Source organism: Manihot esculenta, chromosome 18 (assembly GCF_001659605.2).
Source record: "Manihot esculenta cultivar AM560-2 chromosome 18, M.esculenta_v8, whole genome shotgun sequence".
NCBI classification, from domain to species: domain Eukaryota; kingdom Viridiplantae; phylum Streptophyta; class Magnoliopsida; order Malpighiales; family Euphorbiaceae; genus Manihot; species Manihot esculenta.
The window spans coordinates 21,322,738-21,329,883 of record NC_035178.2 but is presented as its reverse complement, the minus strand read 5'-3'; positions in this window follow the sequence as shown (position 1 = coordinate 21,329,883).

Here is a 7,146-nt window from a genome sequence, read left to right as displayed (position 1 = left end):
TTGACCCACAGCAGATAGTAGTCCCTGGTATAAGCCCTGAGGGCCATTTCAGATTGACATATCTGAGTAGCAGCAGTTAAGCCTACAGAGTTTTACAGGATTGTTGAGTCGTTTTGTATCATGTATGGGATTTATCAGGTACACAGAGAGTATAGTTGGCTGACTACGGGTCCCGGCGGCCTTAAGCCGATCTGGATCCTAGTGCCAGTGATGGTTCGGACCGTTACTAAGGGGTACCGGTTTCCGGCTCGTTACAGATTGGTATCAGAGCTTAGGGCCTCAAGAGTACGGTGTGCTGAGCATCTTTGCTCAAGGACTAGAGATATCCCACATCGGAAAGAGGTGTTGTCTGGTATAGGAAGGGAAGCACAATAGGTAAATCATGTCCACGAGGATAGGATGTGGAGTCCTGTCTTGCATGATGATGTGAAATGCCATGATGAGCTGCATGTGCATTATTGATATGTTTGATATGTGTTGTGGATTCATGTGTTCTCACATGGATCATTTGATGATATTTTTGTGTGATGTTGTGCTTGTCAGAGGCAGGATGAGAGGAACTCGTCGATCTGCTCGATTGACTGGAGCTCCGCCGGAGAATGAGGGCATGGATGCCCAACTCCCTGTTCTGCAAAAGGCAACATCAGATAGTTTAAGCAGAGAAGGTACATCAAGGGACCCTAGAAGGTCTAGTGATGAGAGTAGAAGGGGAGTTGTGCAGAGTGGTATGTCAGGGTTTATGAGAGGTGTAGAGGAGGATGTGCAGAGCAGAGATGGTAGTTTTGGCAGGAGCAGGTTAGGAGGAGATATGGGTGAGTCTCAAGGAGGCACTCAGGCCTCGAGATTTGTTCCACTTCAGTATCCGCCCTACCAGCGGGGGGCAGAGTACCCGATGAGAGGTACATCAGAGTTTCCTAGTTATCACCCATATCCCACCTTTATGCCCTATCCTTCCTTTTATCCGCCATATCCACCGCCACATCCACAGTATACCATGTTTCCACTCTTCTTTGGTTATCCAAGTTTAGCAAACCCTACCTCAGGGAATGTTGCACCTCCTCCACCACCAATAGAACCAGTAGCCCCAGTTGTCCAAATACCTAAGCCTACTTCACCTGGAGGAAGTAGGGTACAGATGACAGACTATTTGCGGTTAGCTGTTCCCAAATTTGAGACTGGTGATGACCCTGTTGAGTATCTTAGACTGGTCAAGATGATAACTGATGAGTTGGGAGTCAGTGAGAGTAGAGCCATTCAGATGGCAGGGGTCACATTGAAATGTGAGAAGGCAAGGGAATGGTTCACCCAGCATGTGAACCCGAGGGTAGACAGCTTATCTTGGGAGCAGTTTGCAACAGAGTTTGTCGAAGGGGCTTTTCTAGATAGCGCAAGGAAGAGGTTCCATGATATAGTAGATATAGCACAGAAGAGAGAAGCTAGTGCCAAACTTGTAGGGACAGGTGATGTGAATCTCTCCCCTCTGCACGAGGCTGGTATCGAAAGGAAGAAAGGGGGTAGAGGCCTCAGACGATCAAAGAAGAACAAGTTCTGGAAGCAGATCAAGTCTGGTCTGGGAATAGGTGAGGGAGCGAGCTCTGGTTTGAACAACTCCAAATGTCCGAGGTGCGGTAGGCCGCACAAGGGAGTCTGTTTAGTAGGGACAACAGCATGTTTCAGGTGCGGACAGGAGGGGCACATAGCACGTGAGTGTTCCACTGCGACTTTACTACCATAGTCCCAGCAGACAGCCTCAGACAGAGTGACTCAGCCAGGAGCTTTAGCCTTGGCGTTGGGCAGAGGCAGAGGGAGCGAGATCACTCCTTCTTCCACAGGTTCCCCAGGTGAAGGTCCATCAGTACCAGCACGGATCTTCGCTTTGACGCAGCAGGAGTCTGACACATCGGACATGGCGGTGACAGGTACTTTTCACTTCCATATGTTTTGATGTGTCTGCTCTTAGAGACTCTGATGCTTCGTTTTTCTTCGTGCTTGAGGGATTAGATTGTCCTCTTTAAGTCAATAGACCAAGTGTGATCCATCAGCGGCAGAGTTAGTCTGCCAGTTGAGTTCAGTGCTAGTTCAGTGCTAGTTGTGAGTAGGTGCCTTCCAACTAACCTAGTGGTTCTAGAGTGATTGATTGACATCATTCTAGGGGTGGATGGGCTAGCTACTCATAGTCTTGCTTGAGATAGCAGAGACAGAGTCGTCAGGCTTAGAGATCAGGGTGGCTCACAAGTGGTTTGTTGAGGGGACAGTGTAGAGATGCCTGAAATGTAATATCAGCCCTCTAGGCTCGTAAACTGGTTAGGAGAGGTTATCAGAGGTTTCGTGCTTATGTCAGAGAGTATAGCAGTTCGTCAGATTAGGAGGGGAACCAGGTTGAGTGCCCGCAGCTAGAGAAAAGTTTTAGATGTTGTTCCAAACAAACCGTCAGGTTTACCACCTGCTAAGAGACTAGAATGGGATATAGGACTGATGTCTCCAGAACCATTCTTCGTCTTCTCTGCAGGATGACACCAGTAGAGTGAGAGAGATAGAAAAAGCCAAATGAGTAAGTAACTAGAGTTAGTAAGCCTGGAAAGATGCTTGAGAGTGTTGCTATGAGATGCTATGGCCTTGGACTTTATCCAGGTATAGGGAGAATGATCTCTCATCTCCGAGTGCAGCCCTCAAGGATAATCAATAAGTCAGAGAACAAAATAAGAAAGAGAAGAGTAAGTAAACTAGAAAAGAACAGAAAAAGAAAAGAGGAAGAATAAGTGTAAGTTTAGGAGGAGCTTTCAGTTTAATCTGGGATTAGGTAGTAGTTGAGGGAGAGAAAAGAGTCAGTCTTTTCTCCAGTAGCGTTCTGAGGGAAGAGTCGTTAGCTTTTGCTTGGATCTTCATCCTGACTCAGTAGGAGGCTCACACATCGAACACGGTGACGTCAGATACGTTCACTTGAGGGTGTTCAGATGTGTAGGTTGTCGTGGACCCTGATGTTTCTTTCCCTGTTGTCTTGAGAGCCTGAGATAGAGGGGGGTTTGATGACTTCTGGGCTTCGAGTGGTTTCTCTGGGTTAGTGGACCCGAGTATGATCCATCTGAGGCAGCGTCAGTCAGTTTAGCTTAGAGTTTGTGGTGAGTAGATGCAATCTAGCTGACCTTATGGTTCTAGAGTTGACTGGTGATGTCAATCTAGGGCAGATTGGCTAACTACTCATCATACTACCTGTGTCTGCAGAGACAAGATAGGAGAGTTCAGAGTTCAGAGGCTAAGATGGATCAAAGGCAATCCGTTAGAGGGACAGAATAGGGGTGCCTAGAAGTTAATGTCAGCCCATTAAGCTCATCGGTTACACATGAAAGGTTGTCAAAGGGTTCTAGCTCTTGTGCGCATGTGTAGTAGTCAGGTCAGGGAATCAGTCTTAATGCCCGTTGCTAATGAGTTCTCGATGTTTTTGCCCAGACGAGCTGTCAGGTTTACCATCTGTCAGGGAGTCAGAGTTTGGAATAGAAATGGTGTCTGGACGCGGACCTATTTCTTTCCTTCTACCCTACAGGATGGCACCTGCAGAGAGAGCATAGTCAGAGTAGTATAGAAAAGCTTGGTAGATAAAGGTTCTATCCGACCTAGGACCTCACCCTGAACTGTTCCAGTGTTGGTGTGAGAAACGAAGGATGAAACCTTGAGATTTTGTAACGACTGTGAATAGTTGATGCAAAATCACTACCAAGGACAGGTGTTCTCATGTCAAATTGATGATGATAGATCTGAGATTCGGAAACTATGAGAGTGAGAGAAAAGCAATTGAATAGAGCTGAGATCAGAGTTGTAGTAAAGAGTCTATACTAGAGGTAAAGGGTACAATAAACTGCTCAGCGACTCTGAGTATACAAGACAGATATTACTGAGTGAGGCAGATGAGATGTTAGCTGCCCTCAGTCAGAAGTCGTTTATCAGTTTATCCTATAGAAACAGATAGCTCGAAAGCTAGCGAGCTAGAGAGCTAGAGATAGTCCAGTATAGTTAGCAGGGATCAAAAGAGAAGAAGCCAGTTGAGTAAACAAACAAAAAGAGAAAAAGAGAAGCATGCCCATGATCTACGACGTAGTGTAGAATTTACGAGAACACGGCATCGAGGCCAAGTTCTCGTAGACGAGGTCGGTTTTGGGGCATGTCTGTTTGAATCGACAATAGATAGACAGGTAAAGCTATAGGCAAAGATAGACAGGTAAAGCTATAGGCAAGGACAGAAGAGTATGAAGACAGCTAAGAAGAGTCAAAGAGAAAGAAATGTTAGCAATCAGTGTAAAGTGTGAACACAGATTAAGCAGTTAAGGATCAACAGAGTTAGGAAGTATAGAGAACCCGAGAGGGTTTCCGTCAGGAATCTCTGTGTCTCTTTGCAGAGGAAGGTGTTAAGCTTTCCTTACTTGCTTATTTGCATGTGTGTTTATTGTGTGACCATTCGAGGACTAATGTTCTTTAAGGAGGGAAGAATGTAATACCCGGCAGATTCAGACATCGGAATGTCTACCGTCCGGTGGAATTCAGAGATGTCAGAGGTTCTCGAAGGGTAAAAGGAAGTTGTTTCTACACTGTGAAAATGTTTTCAGCTTTTGATTCAGAAACAGGTTGAGTTTTGTGGAGAATTGGCGAAAGGAGTTTCTGTCATGTTCGGCCCCCGAAGGTTAAGTTCGGCCGCCGAAAGTGCCCAATGTTCGGCCCCCGAAGGTTAGGTTCGGCCCCCGAAAGTTGCATGGTTTTGCATGCAGTTTCGGCAGCCGAAGCTGAGGTGGTCGGTTAGTTGTGCACACTCCTCAGTCCGTGGTTTGGCCAGGTGTTCACCTCCAGATCATGACCAGAGGTTAGGCCACGTCTCCCTTGACTCATCTGCAAGCTTTTATCAGCTTATGCAGAAGGTTGAGTGTGTATCACCGAGTTTTGAAGGTTTTGAGAGAAAAGAGAGGTTTTGGTGGTTTGAAGCTTGTAAAGGGGATTTGCTGAGCTCAAGTTGTTCCTCTTCTAGTTTCAGGAGGTAAGAAAGGGCTTGCTACTTGTTTTAGTGGTTTTAACAGCTTTGAAAGAGGTTAAGGGTAGAGTTGCAAGTTTAGGTTGTAGAGTTTAGGTTTGATGTTTTAATGGTGAAAGCATGATTGTGTGTCTTGTGAGCTTTTTTTGTTGGAGTTTACGTTGTTTTAAGCTCCTTTATGCTTGTTAAAGTGTTTATGCATGTTTAGAGGGGTTACATGTATGTATTGAGGGCTGAGCAGGTGATGGAGGGACTGGCAGGCGTCCTTGTGCACGAAACTGAGTTCTGGATGAACTCAGGTTCGGCCGCCGAAAGTCCAAGTTAGGCCGCCGAACATGCCTGACTTTCGTCTCTGGAGGAGACATTCGGCCGCCGAAGGTGCTGCCGAAGGTGCCCTGTCCAGCTTTCCTTTGCTTGTTTTGCATGCATGTTTTGAGGTGTTTTAGAGGGTTTTTGGGAAGTTGAGTATATTTGGTACCTCATCTAAGTCCTCCATTGTAGGATTGGACCCGAGAAAACGAGGTGTTTAGCAGTCTTCAGAGTTAGAGTTGGTTCAGAGCTAGTTAGCCCAGAGTTAGCCAAGCAGAGGCTACAGGTGAGTGGAACTACACTTTATAATTTTAAATTCAGAAATGACATACTTCTAGCATGTTTCATGCATCATAAAATGCCATGTTTTATATTAGGTTGTCTTGCATTCGTTTCACGAATTTGATGCATTGCATAAGATGATATTTGTATGGATGAATGTTGGATGATCCTTAGCCCTTGATAGAGCACAGAGTACAGATACAGAGTTATGGCATGAGGTAGCCATACCAGGTCGCTCCTGGATAGGCCAGGTCGCTCCTGGTACTATGAGTTAGACAGACAGTCTGTCAGATCAGAGATCAGAGTAGTCCAGGTGAGGCCTAATCGCCCCTGGCACAGTTGGACATGTTATGATATGAGTTATTTCAGAGTAGTCCAGGTGAGGCCTAATCGCCCCTGGCACAGTTGGACATACTATTATGTATGTAGAGGGCTATGGTGACAAGTTCATCCTTGAGGTGATATGTTTGTGATGTGATACATTTCATGAAAGCATGTAATTAATGAACTGTTTACTGTTCCTTCTCACTGGGCTGTCGTAGCTCATCCCACTCCCTTAACCCCAGTTTTGCAGGTTCTGAGATAGCTATGGGAAGTCAAAGTCAACAAGAGTACAGAGAACAGTGATGTATGACTGTATGTTTGTACTAGCATCGTGGACATGATGTAATTAAAAGATTAGTTGTCATGTAATCTATCGATATGTACTGTCAGTTACTGGATAGACTTGTGCTTTCTCTAGTGTCTTTGCCATAGTGTGATGTATGATTAATCCCTTTGTACATGCATCTTGTTTTACGTTTCTTGATGAGAAATGTGTGAGTTGGGCTTAACGTATAGCTTTGATGAGATACCAATGGGATGTGTTACAGATTAAAAGGGTTTCAATCCCTTGACCCACAGCAGATAGTAGTCCCTGGTATAAGCCCTGAGGGCCATTTCAGATTGACATATCTGAGTAGCAGCAGTTAAGCCTACAGAGTTTTACAGGATTGTTGAGTCGTTTTGTATCATGTATGGGATTTATCAGGTACACAGAGAGTATAGTTGGCTGACTACGGGTCCCGGCGGCCTTAAGCCGATCTGGATCCTAGTGCCAGTGATGGTTCAGACCGTTACTAAGGGGTACCGATTTCCGGGTCGTTACATGAGAGTAGTGAAGACAATAACTGATGAGCTAGGGGCAAGTGACAGCAGGGCCATTCAGATGGCAGGGTTCACTTTAAAGTGCAAGAAGGCACGGGAATGGTTCAAGTGTTATGTGGACCCGAGACTAGACGGTATGACATGGGAGGAATTTGCGAATGAGTTCCCTGGATGGGCTTTTCCAGACAGTTCTAGAGAACTGAAAATGATTGAGTTTGAGCAACTGAGGCAGTCAGAGCACATGAGTGTAGAGGAGTTCACGGATAAATTCTTGGAGCTATTGCCTTTTTCAGGGCAAGCTCTAGATTCAGATACGAAGAAAGCCAAGAAATATGTTATGAAGCTGCATTCCAGGTACTCCTCGTTGGTTCAGTCAGCTGAGAGAGAAAGTTTCC